Below are 22,412 nucleotides of genomic sequence, written 5' to 3'. Positions count from 1 at the left end.
TTTCCAGAGGTTCTTCAACTCCAAAAAACCAGATTAAGAAACTGATGTTTTTTTTTTGCTAGTTGTGGGAAAATAAATTTTATTTATTATTATTAAAGATTTTATTTATTCATGAGAGAGAGAGGCAGAAACACAGGCAGAGAGAGAAGCAGGCTCCCCGTAGGGAGCCCAATGTGGGACCCAACTGGATACTGGGTCTCCAGGACCACGTCCCGGGCCAAAGGCGGCGCTAAACCGCTGAGCCACCCAGGCTGCCCGGAAAATAAATTTTAAAAAGTACTAGGCAAAGAACCTGTTTTCAATTAACTTTATTAACAATTAACAAGTACATACTTGGCAACTAACTTTATTGAAATTGAGGGAAAAAGAGATTATTGTTGCTCAGTAGGGTGAGAGAAGCCTTCACAGAAGAAATGTGAATCACCTAAGCTCTGAAAGAATAGCTAAGTGTTAGAAGTGCAGAAAGAAGCAGGGACGGATGGTTCACAAATGTTTTCCAGGCTCAGACAGTTCTTAGGTTTAGTTCCAGTCTTAGGTTTCTTTCCAACAGGCTCCAGGCAGAGGAGCATCCAAAACATCCCTAAAAGAGTCACCTTACACATCTCCAGTTTCTAAGGCCTCAGAAGAAATCTCTGTACCTTGTTTATTGGTATTCTTGTGATTTGCATTCAGGACAACAGTGGATCTCAGCCAGAGTGGGCTTCATGCATGCTCAGCCTAATGCTCTCCTGTTGCCTTCTTGAAATCTGTCATAATTTTTTAAACAAAAAGACAGCATTTTCATTTTGAACTGGGCCCTGCAAATTTTGTAGCCAGTGTTGATCCTGGGGGAAGAATGGATCCAATAGTAATATGATCAAACATGGATAAGAAGACAAGAAAATGAACCACTGCCCCCATCCCCAAGCGGGGACACTAGTCTCAAGGGTGAGAGAGCCCCAATTCTTATATGCCATACTAAGGACTTGTCACCTGGTCTTATGAATAAATTTAAACTCCTTTGAATGATTAATATGAAGCAAATTATAATCTTCTAACTTCTCTCATAGCAATGGCTGTCTAATCTTTCACTTGTGTGATTAAAATTTGCTTTCCTAGGGATCCCTGGGTGGCGCAGCGGTTTGGTGCCTGCCTTTGGCCCAGGGCGTGATCCTGGAGACCCGGGATCAAATCCCACGTCGGGCTCCCGGTGCATGGAGCCTGCTTCTCCCTCTGCCTATGTCTCTGCCTCTCTCTCTCTCTCTCTCTCTGTATGACTATCATAAATAAAAAATTTAAAAAAAAAAATTTTTTTTTTAAATTTGCTTTCCTAAATTTTAGGATTTCCATCACATTTTTTAAAAAGAAAACCAATCCATAAATGCTATAACTAAATGAGGGGAGAAAGATTTTAATATTTATTTTTAATTTCACTATTTATGCCTTTTATTTTAAAGCTTACTCTGTATTTTTATTCCCGCAAGTTGCTGTAACAATTCGGGTTGGTCCCTTTTACCCATCCAGAGTCTTTGGTTCAAGAGGCTCCAATCCATTGACCTGCATGAAGGACCAGCCTTTTCTTCCTTTATAAGGCTCATGATCTGTTCATTGCACAGTTAATTCAAAGCAATTTCCTTCAGGACTTCGTTGCTATTGGAGATTTTGCTTTTCTTCTGAGAATGAAGAACTCTAAGTTTGAATAGAGTGAAAAAAAAAAGGTGGAATTGTCAAGGTTCGAACTTGGTTTAGAGAACTCAGTATAGGGGTGCCTGGCTGGCTCAATGGGTAGAGTGTGTGACTCTTGATCTTGGGGTCTTGAGATCAAGCCCCAAGTTGGATGTAGAGTTTACTTAAAAAAAAAAAAAAAAAAAAAAAGGATGGGTGCCTGAGTTGAGTGCCTGACTCATGATTTTGGCTCAAGCCATGATCTCCAGGTCATGAGATCCAGCCCCATGGCAATCTCTGCACTGAATAGGAGGCTTACTTGGGATTCTCTCTCCTTCTCCCTCTGCCTCTCTCAGCTCAGGGACTCTCTCTCTAAATAAATAAATAAAATCTTAAAAAAAAAAAGAAGATGTAGAGAAAGAACCTAGTATTTATCCAACAGACCACCACAATGATTCTGTTACTAAGAGAATGAATTTGAACTCTTCCTCAGGGCATAAATACAAAATGTAAAATAAATGAGCAGAAGGAAAGTGTTAATGGACCACATGCTTTCATGATACTTCATTTAGGGGAGCCAACCATTTTCTATAAAAAGTATAATATTTGAATCTGACAATTAAAAAACTAGAGCTTGGCTAAGCTAAATATGGGCAGGAAGCTCTAGAGTCAAATTCAGCTTGCTTTGATGGGAATGGCCAGCCATGTAATTTAAGTCTTTTGTAACTAGACAAAAATGGAGACGTTTGTATGGTTCTAAAAGATCCAGATGCCTTAAGTCAGTGGTATTCTAGTGGGGTCTCTATAGGACCCAAGGGTTCCAAGACCCTTTTGAGGAGCCCTAGAGATCAAAATTATTTCTGTAATAAAATATGAAGATGTCATTTGATTCTAACTATATTGATGCTTGTACCAAGGCTGCTAAAGCAATGGTGGGTAAAGCTACAGGGTCTTTGGCCTGAGTCATGGCCCCCAACTGTACTAGGAGTCCCAGTAAGTTTGTCACTACCCTGTACTTGTAGTTACAAAAAAACAAAACGAAAACCAAACAGTTTCACTTAAGAATGTCCATGATGGGGCAACCTGGGTGGCTCAGCAGTTTAGCGCCGCCTTCAGGCCCAGGGTGTGATCCTGGGGACCCAGGATCGAGTCTCACATAAGGCTCCCTGCATGGAGCCTGCTTCTCCCCCTCCACCTGTGTCTCTGCCTCTCTCTCTCTCTGTTTCTCATGAATGAATAAATAAAATCTTAAAAAAAAAACAAAAAATGTCCATGATGATGTAGTAAAACTTTAAATTTCAACCTTTTTAATATTCTGTGTAACAAAATGAAAGAACTCATAAAGCACTCCTGTTGTACCCCAGAAGTACAATAATTGCAGAAGAATCCTTGTGCAATAGCTTGAGTTGCAAAAGCATTTGGTTACCATGGTGCACTATTTTTACTTGAAAGAATGACTGACAGACAGACTCTGGTTACTCACACTTGGGTTTGTTAGATATTTTCTGAAAAATCCAGGCACTGAAAGGAAAACAACAGGAGGTATTTGTTGCCAATAGTAAAATTCAAGTTTCAAGCAAAAATGAGGTTACTGAAAACCTGTCCATCACCATTAGGTTGACAGCTTTCCAATATCTCAAGACTTTTCTGATAAGATTGGTGTTGATATTAACAGATGTGCTTTCTTGATATGTATGTCAACATTTGGAAGATCTGTATAATTCAGTGAACCAATATTTTTCAAGTGATCAATGCATGATATTATCAAATCATGCATGAGTAAAGCAGCCATTGAGAGTGCAAAATAGAACAACAGATTTTAACATAACAGAATGAATCTGAAACTGATAGGACTTTCGATTCTACACTGTGATTCACTTTTAAGAAACTACGCTTGTCTAGAAACTCAAACCCACCATCATTTGAAAGGGTTGTTTACTTCTTTTTTCCAGTTATATATCGTGTGAGGCCAGATTTCCTCATACACTTCAACCAAGACAACATATTGCAACAGATTCAAATTAAATGCAAAAGCAGAGATGAAATTCCTATCTTCTATTAAGCCAGACATTAAAGAAATTTGCAAAACTCCCAAACAGTGCCACTTCAAAAAAAAAAAAAAGATTTTACATAAATAAATAAATAAATAAATAATAAATAAATAAATTTTTAAAATAAAGATTTTACTTATTTATTTGAGAGAGAGCGAGTATAAGAAGTGGGAACAGCAGAGGGAGAGGTAGAAGCAGGCTCCGCACTGCTCAGGGAGCTAAACTTGGTGCTCGATCCCAGGATTCCGAGATCATGATCTGAGCTGAATTTTTTTTTTAAGACTTTGTTATTATTATTTGAGAGAGGCAGCATGGGGGTGGGGGGAGAACAGAAGGAGAGGAAGAAGCAGGTTCCCTGCTGAGCAGGCAGCCTGATCTGGAGCTTGTTCCCAGGACCTTGGGATCATGACTTGAGCCAAAGGCACATGCTTAAAGGACTGAGCCACCTAGGTGCCCCAAAAATGCCATTCTTCTTACTCAATATTTTTTTGGAAAATATACTTATTTTCAAAAAATATGTCATTTATGTAATAGGGTTATTACTGTGCTTTTAAAATAAATCAGTATTTTTTAAATTTCTCAATTTTATTTAATATAGTAAATATTAGTAATTTAGCCCATTGTAAACAAAAGCTCTTGAGGCTTTTCAATTTTTTTTAACTAGGCTCCCAATATTGGGCTTGAACTCATGACCCTGAGATCAAGAGTCACATGCTCAACCACTGAGCCAGCCAGGCACCCCCAGCCTCTTCAATTTTTAAGAGCACAAAGGGGTCCTAGACCAACAAGTTTGAGAACCACTGCCTTATATGAACTAAATACAACTTGACATGCAATCAATTAGTCTTACTTCTCTGGCATGTTTTTCCTCATGTCTGCTTCTTATTTCTTCTAAGTTAAGCTATGTGTCCAGGAACCCCTGGGTTTTAAGGTTTCTACCACTCTGTTCAATGTCTCCATGGCCAAAGCTAAACCAGGTGGCTTAAAAATGTCATTTAGGGAGAGAGTACCTGAATTGATGGTGCAGTGGACCAACATTACAAGTCACCTCATCTACTGAGACCTGAGAGGGTTTATTGGACAATGAACCAACAATGAGTGCTACAGACTCTAAAGTAAGCATTCATCATGAAATGATTAAATCCAGCCAATTTCATGGAGAATTTGGTCTCTTGCGTTGTATTTGATCCAGAGCAGAAAGGATATTAACCTTTTTTTTTCCATTAAATTCTGCCACTTGGCAGTAACTATATTAAGAGGAGCAGATTAGTAGGTTATGTAAGGAAGGTTCCCCTGGTTTTGATTTAGGTGGTTATACTACTTGATTTTCCCACTCTTGAGTGCCCTTTTTGCCCAAGACTGTAAATCCAAGAATTTCCCAGCATCATTCCAGGGAGTCTAAACAGTCTTTTAAACAGCTGCAGAATGTTGATGGTTTCATGATTCCTTAAAGGAATTTCTCTGTGGGTGGGGGAAGCCACCGCCTCTGACTCTTGATTAAATGTTTGAAAGCTCACCCACAACAATGAAAGGAACAGTGTGGGATCCTCAGAATCTCAACATAAACTGTCCCCTCTTCCATAAATAAGGACTTGCTATAGAAAACTCCCTATTGCCTTCTTCCTTTCTATTTACTGAAAAGACTATTTTTTGATAAACGGGTAGCTTCCATAACTGCATTCACTTTAACACATTTCTCCTGGCACTGACTACCTAAAGCAGTCACATGGTTGAACTGTAAGACTCACCTGCCATGGAATGGACGGAAAGGCAGCCAGGGCAAAGGTGATTTTCTCCTATGACACACTAAGCAATATCCTAAACAAAGCTTTGCCTCATTTGGGATAAGACCAGAGGGTACACAGAGCACCCACAGCTCCTCCAGCATCGTGCTGGGTCCCACTGCAGGCTAGGACAGGGACCAGGGCCTTAATGAGCCCTACAAAACTGAGACTGGAAACAGCTGATTTGTGGCCAGTTTCTCCTTAGTTCTCTCTTCCATGTCAGAGTTAATTACAATAGTCAATTTTACCATTCTGGGTTGAAACCAGTAAGTTAGCAGAATACTTTGGGTCAGGGAAGATGCCACACAGATCATATTAGCATACTTATTAGTGGAAATGAGTCTATCTCTGATACTGTGAGGATTTGGCTATGGATAATGTAGAGAAATCCCATGGACCCTTCCAAACACAAAGCTGCTTTTTACATGCCTCTCAACTTGGCTGTTTTTGGCTTTCATTTTTATTAGATTTTTGAAGTTCTATTTTCTCAGCAGTTTTATAAAATTTGGGGACTTCACACATCCTATGATGTTAGGTGAGTGATCTTGCTCCTCAATGGTACAGTCAACCCTACAGGTCCAGGGTACTTTCATCAGCTACCTAACACCAGAGGACTTGCTACAAGCCCCTAACAGTTAAATATCTTTAAAAAGCTAAACTAATATCTTATTTATCTAGATAAAATGTGAATTTCTTCTTTCTCCTCATCAAGAGGATTGTATTAAGCTAACTTTTCCAATCTACTCCAAATTGAATCAAACAAATAAATGAGTCAACCACTCCCCAGCCAAGACTATATCAAATGCCCCAGTATTTCCAGTTTTTAGTGACTCAGAAAACAAAGATTAAGTCTCAGACCTACTGACTCAACTAAACTGAATTATAAGGATGAAAACCAGACCCTGACCTATGGCAACCGTCTAGGGAAGGCCACCCTGATGTAGTGAGGGGATTTAGGTTTACTCTCATTTAAAAGTTTGGTTACATTTTGGAGCAAACTTAACTCTCAAATGTAAAATTAATTTGAAGTTATTCTGGTCAGGAACTAGGTTTTCCTGTGTTCCCAAATCTGTAATGTCTTATTTGCAACCCAAAGCTTCCATACTCTCCATTACTACAGAAAAGAAATAAGTAAGCAGACTTTCCACACAACCACCCCTGTGAACAAATACAAAAGGAAACTCAAGATACTTATAATCACTCCTTGTGAAATTTCTGGCAGATGCATAGGTGGATTCATTCCAAAAGCATTCACTTCTTGCTACTGCCATATGAGTAATTGCTAAGAAACAACAGTGCCCCCAAGTACTCAGCACCCAGAGGACAACTGTGGGTGAAGAATTATCTAAAAATGGAGAAGAGTGACCCAAAGAAGCAACTTGCCCAAAGAGATAGCTTGTAAATCTGGTACTGAGAACATCTTGGGGGCCCAGAAGTCTAATTGGGTATCTGAAGTCCATGTCCTTAAGTCTGGATTTAACTAAAGAACGTTGCATATAGATATAAAAGAGAGAATTTTCAACTTTGGTTGAGTATTGTTTAAGGGAGTGAGAACATATGAGATCATAAACTCATCAGGGACAGGTCACTGTTTTATTGATCTTTGCATCTACAGTGTGTGGCATGGTGACCAAAATGAAATAAATGCTCAGTACGTGTTCATAATTGATCTATTTTATGGTAGAAATCTTGGTTATTAGAAACATTAATTTTATCAGATATCCCTACTGGGCCTGGAGGCCATTTAATTTTCTTAGTTAATTTTCCTTTTCCTAATTCAAACTTTGCCAAGCATACCAGTCACCACAGGTATGTTTCACCCACTGTCTTGATATCTAGAAAGACCCTGGAGAGTGGGTACAAATAGTCTAGTCACTGAAAAGGACTGTCTCCCACTATAAATTTTATATTGGAATTCTGGCTCATGATTTGTTAGCATGAGTCAGTATACTAGAGTCTGATTAGCTCCAGGTAAACTGATAATAATCAAGTCTCCAAATCAGTAAAGCTCAGGAAAAGACCTTAGTCTTGCCAAACCCTCAAGAGATGGCAGTCGAAGGGAGGTCCTACCTATGCTGCAGGTCAGTCCTGATACCAGCATCAGTGCCACCCATTACCAGTCCTAATGGTGACATAAATAGAAAAGACAAAACTATATAAATGAATATTTTTTTTTTTTTTTTTGCTGCTTTGAATGGTAAAAGGTATCAAGAAATGGAAGAGAATATAGCAAACTAGATGAAAATATAGGTTTTAGAGGTTAGAAAAACTAGGGTTGCATTTGGTGGTTACTTTGTGAATTTAAGCAAATTATTTAACCTTTCTAAACCTCAATTTTCTCTGTGAAATTGAGATAATAATAATATCAATTTCATTAGGCAATGAGGATTGAAAGAGAGAATCTATGTAAAGATATAAAATTTTCCATTGCTGGCAATATAGTGAACTACAGATTGTAAAAATCTTCCTACTACAGAATACTTAAGAATGCTAAGTTCAGTATTTTTATTTTTTTTAATCTTTAAAAATGTATGGACTAGGTCACAAGAGAGTAAAACATTCCTCTGTAACCAGGAATGAAGCTGTAGGATAAATCCAAGGAAATGAGAAGTTCTTGGCCATTCAGCTAGCCTGGAGGCATGTTCCAGTCCCAGATGGTGCAAGCTTTCATCTTAAAGGAAACATGGGTGGGCAAGGGATTTGGTGGGAGGAGAACCAGAGACCACTACAGAAAGACAAGGCTCTTAAAAGGCTATGCCCTCAGAGAAATGTTAAATAAAGGGAAAACATAAACACCCTACCCAAGCAGTAGACGAGGAAAGTTACCTGCCTTGGTCTTGACTTTTAGTGTAAGAAGAAAAAGTATCCCATGAGTCAGGTTGTCATATTTAGAAATAAAAATACAGAGTGCCATGGATTTCTAGGGTAGTGAAACTATTCTCTGATACTATAATGGTAGATACATGTCATTATACATTCATCAAAATCAATAGAATGTACAACAACAATGAACCCTAATGTAGACTACGGACTTTGGTGATAATAATGTGTCAATGCCAGTTCATTGATTGTAATAAATATACCATTCTAGGAAGAAGATGTTGTTGGGAGAGAGACTGTGCGAGTATGCGGAGGAGGGGTATGTGAAAACCCTATGGTTGATGCTCAATTTTGCTATAAACCCAAAGTTACTCTAAAGACTAAAGTCTATTTATTTTATATAAATAATATATACTACTAATATATTTATTATTTATTGAAATTCAAATTTAACAAGTCATCCTGTATGTTTTATGACAACACTACCCTTGAGACTCCGTGGCTATTTGCCAGACCTAATATGGATTTGGGTCCTAAATTCACATTATCTGTCTAAAAACTGTAAGTTAAAATACTTATATTAAATAGATAAATTCTGTGGTATCCCTAGGTGGCTGGTAAAAGCAAACAAAAAGTCTCTTCCTGTAAAAACGTATTTTTACTTCTATAAAAATGTATCTTTACCTCAGGCCTTAAAACATTCTCACGATAGATTTTCTTTAAAGATTTTATTTATTTATTCATGAGACACACAGAGAGAAGCAGAGACACAGGCAGAGGGAGAAGCTGACACCCCACAGAGCAGGGAGCCCAATGTGGGACTTGATCTCAGGACTAAAGGCAGACACGCTCAACCACTGAACCACCCAGGTGTGCTACAAATAGATTTCAAACAAATATAAGATTACAATAAAAAAAAAATATATATATATATAAGGAAACAAAGAACCACAGGAAAAAAAAATAATGGAATAGATTCACCAGGACTTTAGATATAGGAATGATCAGATATAGAAAATAAATTGTTTACAGAAATAAAAGAGGAATTGAAACCATGAGCAAGAAGAATTTTAAAACCAGAAATATAAAAATAAACCTCTAAAGTAAATATAATTATTGAAACAAAAACCTCAAAGATTAGACATAATTGAATAAAGAATCAATGATTTAGCATCCGGATCCAACACAGAGAAAAAGAAAGAAAAATATGATGGGTAAGTAAAGAATACCAAAACTTGAGTAAGAAGAACCAACATTCAGTTAAAATTCCAAAAGGAGAGGAGATCAAATTTTCCAAAACTGATAGTAGTTTTGAGGATTGATAAATCCTCAGAATTGAGAATTATAAAGAATACCAAGCAAGATCACTTTAAAACAAAAACAAACATTACTAAAAAAAACAAAGAACACCAAAGCCACGCACACACACAAAAAAAGAATCAAAAGCAGCCAATGAAAAAGATACTACCTTATATCTAATTAGACAGTCAATTGACATCACAGTTGCATCCACGGAACTCTGAAGAATATCATTTATAAGGTACTAGGAGAAATACAACTATCAATCTAGAATTATACATCCAGCAAAACTATCTTTCAAGAACTATGACAAAATAGAAACATTTTCAGATAAACAGATACATTCTGATAAATTGGGAACTGTATACCAACAAGAGACTGTCCCTAAAGACTTTTAGAAGAATTTACCACAGGAGGAAGAAAATAAGCCCAGATACAAAAAGAAATGATGAGTGAAGAAAGGGGTAACTATGTAAGTAAATCTAAACAATGATCAATAGTATAAGATAGTATTAATAGTCTAACCTGTGGGAATAAAAACAAAGCAAAACAAAAAAATAGTTATAAAAACACATTAGACCACAAATCAGGTCTTGCAAATTCTGAAAAGTTGTTGTCAAATAGACCATGTTTTCTGATCACACTATACTTACATGATAAATCAATTTTTAAAATGCTAAAAAAAAATCCTCTCATATATTCAGAAATTATAAAATATAAATAATTCATGTATCAAAGAAACAGTATAATGGAAAGTAGAAACAACTAAAATTGAATTATAACAAAAATATTTTTTATCAGAGTTTTTGATGTTTGATAGCTATGTGAAGTTTAAGAAAAGGAAGAGAAAGAAGAAGATGGGAGTCACGGGGAGCACTTGTCTACTTTTGACCAAGTGTTATTCTAAAGATAAGAGCTGAAGTTCAGGGCAGCCTGGGTGGCTCAGCGGTTTAGTGCTGCCTTCAGCCCAGGGTGTGATCCTGGAGACCTGGGATCAAGTCCCATGTCAGGCTCCCTGCATGCAGCCTGCTTCTCCCTCTGTCTGTGTCTCTGCCTCTCTCTCTCTCTCTCTCTCTGTGTGTGTGCGTGTATGATGAATAAATAACTAAAATCTTTAAAAAATAATAAATAAAAAATAAAACCTTCCTATAAAAAGAACAGTAGTTTTGTAACCAATTTCTACACACACTATTATAAACAATTTTACTAAACAGTAAAGGATCAAATAATTCTATCTCACCCAAACTCAAACAGAACAGAAAAAGAGTAAATAATATTGAAACAGATCTGTGAGATAGGAGAGGAGCTCTGCTTCACCTCATACTTCCTTCCCCTACACCCATGAATAATAATTCATGGCACCCTTAATATTAAAGACATAAAACTTCAAACTTTAAAAGGGTATTTGGAGGAGACTATATGATTTTGGGATAGGAAAGAACTTCTTAACTCACAAAAAGCATTAATCATAAAAGGAAAAAAGAATGAATCCATTAAAAACTTCTGTTCTGGGCAGCCCGGGTGGCTCAGAGGTTTAGCGCCGCTTTCAGCCCAGGGTGTGATCCTGGAGACCCAGAATCGAGTCCCATGACGGGCTCCCTGCATGGAGCCTGCTTCTCTCTCTGCCTGTGTCTCTGCCTCTCTCTCTCTCTATGAATAAATAAAATCTTAAAAAAAAAAAAAAGAACTTCTGTTCTGAAACTTCTGTTTCGCCATAAAAATAGATGAAATAATAAGTCACGCATTAGGGAGAAGATGTTTGGAACCTATATAACTAACAATGAATTAGTACCCAAAATATATAAAATAAGCCAATTTTTTTTAAAAAAAGGACAAAATATATGATCAGATATTTTATTGGAAAGAAATGTAAATGGCTAATAATTATGAGAAGATGCTTGGGCACCTGGCTGGCTCAGTCAGTGGAGTGTGCAACTCTTGATCCCGGGTAGTGAGTTTGAGTCTCACAAAGGGTGGTTGAGATTACATAAAAACAAAATCGAAAGAAAGAAAGAAAGAAAGAAAGAAAGAAGAAAGAAAGAAAGAAAGAAAGAAAGAAAGAAAGAAAGAAAGAAAGAAGAAAGAAAGAAAGAAAGAAAGAAAGAAAGAAAGAAAGAAAGAAAGAAAGAAAGAAAGAAAATCAACTTTATTAGAATTCACAAAAAGGAAAATTCAAATCATAGTGTGATATAATTTTGTATCCCACTCAATTACAGAAATTTGAAAACTGAAAATATTGACTTTAATAAGGATTTAGAGCAAAAAGAAATTGCACCAACCACTGGTTTTATGTATAAATTTGTACAACTACTTTGGGAAAGAATTTAGGATTCTTTTTAAAAGTTGAATATAGGGGGATGGCTGGTGGCTCAGTGGTTGAGCATCTCTTGCTTTCGGCTCAGGCCGTGATTCCAGGTCTGGGGATCGAGTCCCACATCTTCTCCCTCTGCCTGTGTTTCTGCCTCTGTGTGTGTGTGTGTGTGTGTGTGTGTGTGTGTCTCATGAATAAATATATAAAATATTTAGAAGTTGAACATATAGGGATGCCTGGGTGACTCAGCAGTTGAGCATCTGCCTTTTGCTCAGGGTGTGATTCCAGGGTCTAGGATAGAGTCTCACAACTGGCTACCTGAGAGGAGCTTACTCCTCCCTCTGCCTATGTCTCTGCCTCTCTCTCTGTGTCTCTCATGAATAAGTAAATAAAATCTTAAAAAAAAAAATTTGAACATATAGCTCCACTATGATCCAACAACTTCTAAATGTATGTCCTAAAGAAATTTATATATGGATTCTGGGAGACCTGTACAGAATATTCATAGAAGCGTGTCTGCAACGGTTAAGACAAATGTTTATTCATAAGATAATATGGATACATACACATACACTTTGTGATATAAGTACAGTGAAATACTTTAGAGTAGAGAAAATGCATACATTATTACCTCAAGAATCAGTATGATGAATGAAAAAGCAATGAGAAGGAGAAGGCATACACTATGATACCATTTTAATAAAATTTTTAAAAATAAGCAACAATTGAGGAGCCTGGGTAGCTCAGTTGGTTAAACAACCAACTCTTGATTTCAGCTCAGGTCATGATCTCAGGGTCATGAGATTGAACCCTGCATCAGGCTCTGCACTGGGCACGGAGGCTGCTTAAGACTCTCCCTCTCACTCTGCAAACCATCCCCCAACTTATGTGCACGTTCTCAATCTCTCTCTCTCTCTCCCTTAGGGGCATATGTATTTATGGTAAAACAACAAAGAGAAGAGAATTGAAAACAATATTCAGAAATGGGAGAAGATATTTGCAAATGATCTATCCAATAAGGAGTTAGTATCCAAAATATATAAAGAACTTATTCAACTCAACACCAAAAAAACAAATAATCCAACTAAAAACGGACAGAAGGCATTTCTCCAAAGATATACAGATGGCCAACAGACACCTGAAAAGATACTCAGCATCACTCACCATCAAGGAAATGCACATCAAAACCACAATGAGATATCACTTCACACCTGTGAGAATGGCTAAAATCGAAAACATAAAAAACAAGTGTTGGAGAACATGTGGAGAAAAAGGAACCTTCCTCCACTGTTGGTGGGAGTGCAAACTGGTGCAGCTGCTGTGGAAAACAATATGGAGGTTCCTCAAAAAATTAAAAATAGAATTACCCTATGATCCAAGAATTCCACTACAAGGTATCTACCCAAAGAATACAAAAACACTAATTTGAAAAGATACATCCACTCCTGTGTTTGTAGTCGTATTATTCACAATAGCCAAATAATGGAAGCAACCTGAGTGTCCATCAATAGATGAATGGATAAAGAAGATTTGGTTATATATAAACAATGGACTATTAGTCATAAAAAATAAAAATCTTGCCATTTGCAACAACATGGATAGATCTAAGTGAAATAGAGAAAGACAAATACCATATGAATTCACTCATATGTAGAATTTAAGAAACAAAACAAACACAGAAAGAGACAAACATAAAATAGACTCTTAACTATGGAGAACAGGCTGGTGGTCACCAGAGGGGAGGTGGGTGGGACAATGGGCAAAATAGGTGATGGGGTAAGATGCACTTATCTTGATAAGAACAGAATAATATACAGAATTGTTGAATTACTATATTGTACATTTGAAACTTAAATAACACTGTACACTATACTAAAATTTAAAAAAATAAAAATAAAAAAATTTTAAAAACCAATTTTTGGAATACTATCTTTTGAGAGAAGACAGGGTACATAATCAAGGACTAACACACAGGGAACTCTATTGTATTATATCATTTTATATACTATATATTATTATAGAACATTATAAACATAATGTTCTATCTCTTAATATATATGCAGTGGTCCAGATGTTCAGTCTATTATTATGCATTATAACACACACAAGTATTCTTTTGCATTACCAAATATTTATAAAAACATGAAAAATGTTGAAAAAGAACTTACTGTATAGCACATAGTCAGCATTCAATACTTAATGATAACACAGTAGCTACTGCGTCTGCTGTTCTGTAGGAATGGTGTTGTGCAGCCACCAGATCTCCAGTGGCAGAGGACTCAGGGGCACCAGGTCACTAACTTTCCAGATAGGACTCCCTATTCATGTATGTGGCTGGTCTTATCGACCCAACCACAACCCAGGAGAATAAAGTAGTGTTTCTTCTTTAGCCAACAGCCTGGTTTGTCTTTACCTGTTCATCCTCCTCGTCCAGCCATTCATCCAACCATCCATCCATCCATCCATCCATCCATCCATTCAATAAATATTTAAGCACCTTCCAAGGTCTGAAAATCTCCAGACTTCAGCTTTCCAACTTCCATGAGTTGAAGAATCTTAGGGAGATGATTGGCAAACGATTTGGCAAATTATAGATACATGGATGAAGTCTAGTCTAAGGTACATCTGATCACTCTCTCTTGGCCACCTCTCCTGCTAATGTGTCATGACATGGATTATTCAGATTTATAAACCTGCATAGCATATGATTCATAAATCTTTCCCACATGTTGGCCATTTTCATCCCCTCAATCCTAGTAACTGAAGCTCACAGCTCACATGTACTAACATGAGATATCTACATGACAGGTAATCAGGGGATTTTTATTATGAACTGACTGTGATATTAGAGAGGGTCTATATATATTAGTTCCTATTGCTGCTGTAATAAATTATCACAAACTTGGTAGCTTGAACACAGATTTGTCACCTACAGCCCTGTAGGTTAAAAGCCCAACAGAGCTAAAATTAACATGTCAGCAGGGCTGCATTCTTTACTGGAGGCTCTAGGGAAGAATCTATATTCTTGCCTTTTCCAGCTTCTAGAAGCCACCCACATTCCTGGGCTCCTGGTTCTTCCTCTACCTGCAAACCTAGCAATGTCAGATCAAGTCCTCACACAGAATTCCCCTGACCTACTCTTCTTCCCCCTCCCCCCTTTTAAGGACCCTTGTGATTCATTGGGTCTACTGGATAATCCAGGATCTTTGTTCTAGCACTCTTTGCCATACAAAGTAGTATATTTAGGTTCCAAGGATTAGGGCAAGGACAACTTTGGAGGTAGGCATGGAATTATTCCACCTATCACACTATGAGACATCACTTGTTATTCCCTAATTTTCTCTCTAAATTAGACAATCTAAGCAAGCTATCAGGACCATGTTATCTCTACTTTCCAGAGAAATTAATTACTTGAGTTATGCCTTAACATCTACGTTTATAGAGGATCCAAGGGTGATTGAACAACCTCTATGTAATTTTTAGAAACAGCTAAAGTTATTGTCTGGCATACTATTAAATGTTCTTTTAATATAACAGCCTACACTATAAATTTTTGCTGGAGTTTAATTCCAGGAAAACTTCTAATTCGGCAGATGGATTCATCAAATGCAAACAACGTGGACCACAGGACTGCCTGCCTTGCACTGGTGGTCAGAAAACTTCAGAATGAAATTCATCCCACTTCCTGTAGATAGTTTCTGTTTTGTTTTAACTCTTAAAAATTTTTCTTATTTTGTATTTTTAAAGATACCACAGTACTATAAGAAGCAGTCATTTCTGTCTTAATAAATATAGTAGAAGTTTCTATTAACCATTTTTTAAAAGAAGATCACTTTCAATGACTTTTGAAAAATTTACAAATGCTTTAGCAGGTTCAGAATACTGTAACTAAAAACTATTAAGATTTTCTAAGAACTTGGGGTGTCTAGATAGCTTAGTTGGCTCTTAATTTCTGTTGAGGTCATGATCTCAGGACAGAAGATCAAGAGCTGCATCAGGCTCACACTCAGAAGGGAGTCTGCTTGAGATTCTCTCTCCTTCTGCCCTCCCCCCCACCCCAAATAAATAAATAAATCTTTTAAAAAAATATTTTCTAAGAACTTATGTCTAGTATGTGCTCAAGAGATATTTGATGAATAATGCCTAATTAACAGTGAACACTATAGCATTTAATAGTGTTAGCATGTGCAGGCTAAGAGTTCCTTTGGTCACACTTTGACATTCAGAGTAATTAGGTACAAATAAGTCCTCCAGTATTTATTTACATGGGTTCACAATGCATCCTGACCTGCCTTTCCTGCTTGATATTCCTTTAATTACCTTTACATAACTGAAGCTTCAAGCAAATGGGAATTTTCAGGCTTCTCCTAAGTTCCTTTCCTTCATTTATGCTATGTTCTGCGCTTAGCATATTTCCCCATCTCCTATTGTCACACCCCCGGGGTACCCCTCTGTGCATCCTTAAATGCCACCTTCTCCAACCCACCTTGCAGGATGCCAGTTCTCTCTTTTGAAACTCCATGGTACTTTGTTTCTTTCTTATGGTTCTTATATATTATGTTCTAATATCATCATGCAAGTGCACATACCCAGACATACACATCTGCTCATGAACCATTTGAATGCTTTATATCCCCTTTTAAAAGAGAGTGACTTATGAACAACATGTCTTTAAAGTATTCATCGAATTGAACTGCAGTACCTCTTAATTATAGGCATAAATTTTGTCCTAATAGGAATGAAAACCGTGCTACTGCTTATTACAATGCATTACATTGTTTAGACCAGATTATCTGGGTAGTTTACCCAAAGGTTTGTTGAAATTCAAATATATTTGGTTTAAGATTCAACAGCTCCCTCTCGTGGCCTCTGTGGGAAATTGAGCTTGCTGGCCTCCAGAGTTAAAACAGAATTTCATTTTATTTTTAGAATTTTCATTTGAAGTGATTCTCAATCAATTTCAGTTTTGATATTAAAAGTTAATTATCACGGGCACCTAGATGACTCAGTCAGTTAAGCATTTGCCTTTGATTCAGGTCATGATCCTGGGGTCCTGGGATGGAGCTCTGTGTTGGGCTCCCTGATAGTTGGGAAGACTCCTGCTCCCTCTGCCTGCCGCCCTGCCTACTTGTGCTCTCTCTCTCTCTCTCTCTCTCTCAAATAAATTAATAAAATCTTTTTTTAAAAAGTTAGTTACCACCGAATGGTAAATTTTATTTGACATAAAGGTGTCATTTTTATGTGAAGAATAGAGACAGTTATTGGTCAATGGTTTCCATCTCAAATGACTATAAACCTGCTTTTAAAAATTAACATATTTTAATTTAAATGTTAATAAATATTTTTTTTTAATTTTTATTTATTTATGATAGTTACAGAGAGAGAGAGAGGCAGAGACACAGGCAGAGGGAGAAGCAGGCTCCATGCACCGGGAGCCCGATGTGGGATTCGATCCTGGGTCTCCAGGATCGCGCCCTGGGCCAAAGGCAGGCGCCAAACCGCTGCGCCACCCAGGGATCCCTAAATGTTAATAAATATTTGATTAAGGTTTAAAAGCAAGTTTTCAGAAAGTCACATATGTTTTTTCATTACATGAGAATGAACATACCTTGGAACTCAGTGACAATATAGAACATTCTATTTTTGCTTTTTCCAAAATTTGGAACAGTTTCAATGACAAATAAGTTTAAAAGCTCAAGCATTGTAACTATACAATCAAATGCTCAGTTTGCAATGGAACAATTTAAAACAAGGGACCAAGTAAAATTGCAAAACCTTAAACTCAAAAGTACAGCACTTAACAAGGTCCAAATCCTTCAAGCCACCATGCCTAAGATCCCAGGGGGTTGCTGACATAAAGGGAAAAGCGACAGAGGAGGTCAAGGTCTGGCTGTGGGTGGGTCTCCACGCTCTGTGCTGGGCTTCCTAAGGAGCAGCCTGCCTCAGTGCAGCACATCACACGGTGAGAGGCTAAGCTTCAGTAAAGATAAAGTGTCTGAATTCTGGCAGCACACAAAGAGCTCCAGCTGGCCAGAAGGCTCTCCAGAAGGACTCCAGGGACAAAGGGGTGGGGATCCTAACCTCCCCCAGTCCTCCCTGGTTCCAGAGCGGAAGAGAAGAAAGAGAGGGGCATCACTGAAGTCTCCATCTGTCATTGCTAAATGACCTCGTTTGAGAAATTAAAACATCTATTTAACAGAAGCTTTTCTTGTATACAGACTGTCTCTTTCCCTTTGGGTTCCCATTGTTGTCTAGGATTCCAACAATTAATTCCAAGCAACATAAGTTCTGTGAACAGTTTGATGGTTCCCTTCTGTGGTTGTATTTTTGTATAAAATCTGACTTCAGCAAAGCATTTTCATTAATGATATTTATTCTAATTGGGAAGGAAGCACAAGATAAAAGAGGAGAACACATGTATGCATTGTAAGTTAGATCATCCTTTAGCGTGTGACTAAAAATGCTTTAAAATACACATAAATTATTGCTAGGTAAGAGATTTTTTTTAAATCACAAGTTTACCAAAAAAGCAAAACAAAACAAAAAACACGTAGAAATTGTACCTAGTTCTATTGCTATTAAATTTGTAGTTTTTCTACAGTAAAAATGTATACTGTTTTTCTCCATCATTAATAAAAATCATATAACTTTGGGGCTCCTCCTTCTTTAGAAACACATTCACCTTCCCTGAGTATCACCTAAATTATAATAATATGCCCACTGAAATCCACCTGGTCAGGGATGCTTCAATATTCTCCTTCATCCTAAATATTAAAAACATTGTAAAATAGGCTGAGTAAATTTTTAAGAGTTTATCATAATTGCTTTTCATCTGAATGTACACCAAATGATTTTGAAGTAAGATATTTAAAAAGTATGTGATAATCTATCCACTTAATAAGAAAAAATTTTGGAACCCAAATCCCATTATGTAATTTTTCCACAAACACAAATAGCTAAAAATTTTTAAAAATTCATCAAGTAAGCAAAATATGTTTAAAATTGCCTTTATTCCAGGTCAATGGTAAATGGCAAAATGTCAGGTAAGGTTGATGGTGTGCGAAATCAATGAACTTCAACCAAGCCAGCTGATCACCTAGCTAATAAGTTGCACCTTATTTATCATCTACTTGTCTACTAATGGATAGACATCATTGGGTTTCTGACATGTGAATGTAATCTCAAATTGGATTTCCTAAATTATGTATTGCCTAGCTCAGCTAAAGCTTTCCATAAGCTTTCATCTACTTCAGTTGGAGAATAAGGAGTATAAAAAGATATTTCATTCAAGACCTAAATGGCCTTCCTTAGATTCTTTTTTAGTCTTTAGTTAACCTCAATGGGTAAATTATGGCTATAAACAATGCTGAGATGAAAAACATGATCTTTTGTAACATTTCTATCTATCCATCCATCAGAAAAGACATTTTGGCCTTACAATCATGAGGTGGTTGTTAATACAACTTAATTTGTAAGAAGACATGAATATGTTATATACATGGACGTGTATACTAAAATGTGTTAAACCCTAAGTGTATATCCATCCAATAAAAAACAAAGAGCCCCAAAACACTCCCAGGTTTTTTATCACAATAAAATATCCTAAAAATGTGAGAAATCTCATGCTTGACTCTCCACTGATGTGAGGTGACTCATTTGCATTTGCTTACAAAATAAAATCATCCCAAAGTTTGCCTACAGATGGATAGGCCACAACAGCAGAATATTTGGTACCAATACTGCAGATTAATAAAGTTCATTTATGGTCTAATTCTTAATTATAGGAAGAGGAGGCCTAACCTCAAAAAGGAAGATGTCACTCAAAGGCTTTGATAGAAGGTGAATGTTGAAAGTCAAGAAAAGCATAAAGCTGTCAGTCTGAGTCTCCAGAAGTGTAGAAGAGATAGTGGGGTAGGGGAGGGGACAGGAATGGAAGCCCTTCTTACCAGGTTTGGAGCACTGGAGACTCGTAAGGACAAGTCCTGGAAAGGAAGGAAAAGATGTGCTGTTAGCACACAGATGTGTGAAAGATTGTTTGAAGTTAAATTTGGATGTTAGATCTCTATTTGACCTGAAAAAAAATGTATAAAGAAAAAAATATATACACATACATACATGTAGACATTTACATATACACACATACATCTCAAATGGCCTTAATAGCAGATTTTAATAGCATTGAGAAAATGACATGTTCTACCCAACATACTTGGATTGTGCAGCGGCCCCATGGTTCTGGCTGTGTTATTTTATAACTGAAAGCACTGGGTTTCAAATCCATTGATCTTTGGTTAAGTGCATGGACTCCAAAGTCAGAGTGCATAGGGTCAAATCCCATCATTTCTTGCTGCAGGACCCACAGCAATTATGTAACCTCTCTGCCTGGCTTGAAGCAGAATTGAGTGAAAACTACGTGAATTAATGTATAGAAAGGGCTTAGAGCAGGGCTTGGCACTTGTAAACATATGCAAATATATAGTTATTTTGGGGATTTGCTCTCCATGGCTAAAAACTGGACACTTTCTCAGGAATCCTTGTTCCTTTATAGATATTTATTAGACTCTCTCCCCTGGCTCACTACTTGGCTCCCCGTCTGTAAAGAATTTCTGATCCCCAGTCCCTATGGCCTCATTCCATGCGTCCTGAGCTCATCACCATCTCTTACCTCCAGAAACCACCCTTTCCTGGATGTTGCCCGCCACTTCTTAGTTAGGTTCATGTTAATTTATGATCATCATACCATCTGGGTGAATAGAGAGCTGTTCGCTCTTTCGTTCACCAAGCTAACACATATTTAGTGAATGCTGGCCCTGGGTCGGGGTGGGAACAACATAGGCATGAATGAGGCCGGCAATCTCTGCACCCACGTGACTTATCATGTCTTTATTCCCATGCTGGGGGTCCAGGCAGGGTGGGAACAGAACCTCCACCCTATTGCTGGAGCTATGTGGCAAACTGCGTACTCCACATTCTGGAGTATCCTATAGGGCTACTCTCTGAACAAGGAGGCAATAAAACTTTTGGAAGAGAGAATACTAGAGGCACGATGGCTCAGAGGGTAAGAGCAAGGGAGGAAGGGAGCTGGTAGAGGGTGCTCAGGCTCTTGGGTTATGCATAGGTTCCTGGGAAAGGGAGTCGGCTCCAGTAGCATCGGTGGTGTTAAGGTCAGCCCAATGACACCTTGGCTGTAGGAATGGGAAGGCAATTTTAGGCCCAATGGTATAAGTGTAGTTTGTATCACTTTCTCTCCCTGCTGTTGAAGGATAGATGTCCCAAGTTCTTTCAGCAAGAACTCAAGAAAGCTGAAAGCCAGTTAAATAAATTAGTGCAGGGGTGCCTGGGTTAGTGAAGCATCTGCCTTCAGCTCAGGTCACGATCCCGGGGTCCTGGGATCCAACCCAGCAAAGGGCTCCCTGTTCAGCAGGGGGTCTGCTTCTCTCTCTCTCCTTCTGCCCCCCCCCACCCATTCATGCTCTCTCTCTCTTTCTCTCTCTCTCTCTCTCAAATAAATAAATAAAACATAATAAAAATAGAATTAGTGCAACATGCAGGGTGCTGTCAGAAATGGGAAGAATTTCCAACCGGACACTGATGAGAACTGAAACTGCTGGGAAACAGCCATCCCAGCTCAGGAAGGGCAGCTACTGTCCTTCAGAGCTACTAGAGTCCTGTCAAAGGAGGAGTGCTCCCAAATCATACTGGCCTCAGCCTGACCAATCAGGAGAAACCACCAGGAGCAGAGTAGAAGGATAAAGCCACAAGCCAAGCCCAACGATTGACAGACTGTAAGAACATCTGGGGAAAATGTACCAAGTGTCTCAAATCCTGCCAGGGGACAGAAGGGCTTGGATTGGGGCTCCTACTATTTTACTGTAGGGCTCAGAACCCAGACACTTGTCACCATGGCCACCACGTCCTAACACACACACCCTACACCCACCACATCACCATAGGGCTGGGGTTACAGGTGCCGTCAGAGAACAAAGCACCATCAACTCTCTCTCCACATGGGAAGAGGAAGCCAGCACTCAGGGGGTGTAGGGAACACAAAACGGTGCTTTGGCTTCATGATAAAGTCTCACTAAATGATGAAAGTATCCCTTTTGGATGGTAAATTATTATTATTATTATTATTTGTTGTTGTTGTTGTTGTTGTTAAGATTTTATTTATTCATGAGAGACACAGAGAGAGAGAGACAGAGGCAGAGACAGAGGGAGAAGCAGGCTCCATGCAGGGAGCCCGACGTGGGACTCGATCCCAGGTCTCCAGGATCACGCCCTGGACTGAAGGCGGCGCTAAACCGCTGATCCACCCGGGCTGCCCGGTAAATTATTTCTAAGTAAAATTAACTTTGTTTTAATTATTTAGATTTTGTCATGATGGAGACTCTAGAAGGTTTGCTAGCCAAAATTCATGATCCAAGGGGTACTCAAGAAAACCATCCTGGGAGAGGTGGCTCCTGTGAAGGCTGATGAAGGAGCGGGGGCATCGGGGCATCGGGG

The 22,412-nt window shown here is 38.1% G+C and overlaps 1 long non-coding RNA gene across 1 annotated transcript in view; it reads right to left on the bottom strand.

Moving 5' to 3' along the window:
* Positions 1–364: 364 nt before the first annotated feature.
* LOC140615813 (uncharacterized) overlaps positions 365–22,412 on the bottom strand; it is a 66,960-nt gene continuing 44,912 nt past the window's right edge. Inside the window, exons 2-4 of the long non-coding RNA XR_012016293.1 lie at positions 19,856–19,891; positions 1,442–1,668; positions 365–824 (exon numbers count right to left, since the gene is read on the bottom strand). This is a non-coding gene — a long non-coding RNA (uncharacterized lncRNA). The remainder of the gene's footprint in view (positions 825–1,441; positions 1,669–19,855; positions 19,892–22,412) is intronic.

Source organism: Canis lupus, chromosome 24, assembly GCF_048164855.1.
Source record: "Canis lupus baileyi chromosome 24, mCanLup2.hap1, whole genome shotgun sequence".
Classification (NCBI taxonomy): Eukaryota; Metazoa; Chordata; class Mammalia; order Carnivora; family Canidae; genus Canis; species Canis lupus.
This window is presented reverse-complemented; position numbering and strand designations above follow the sequence as displayed.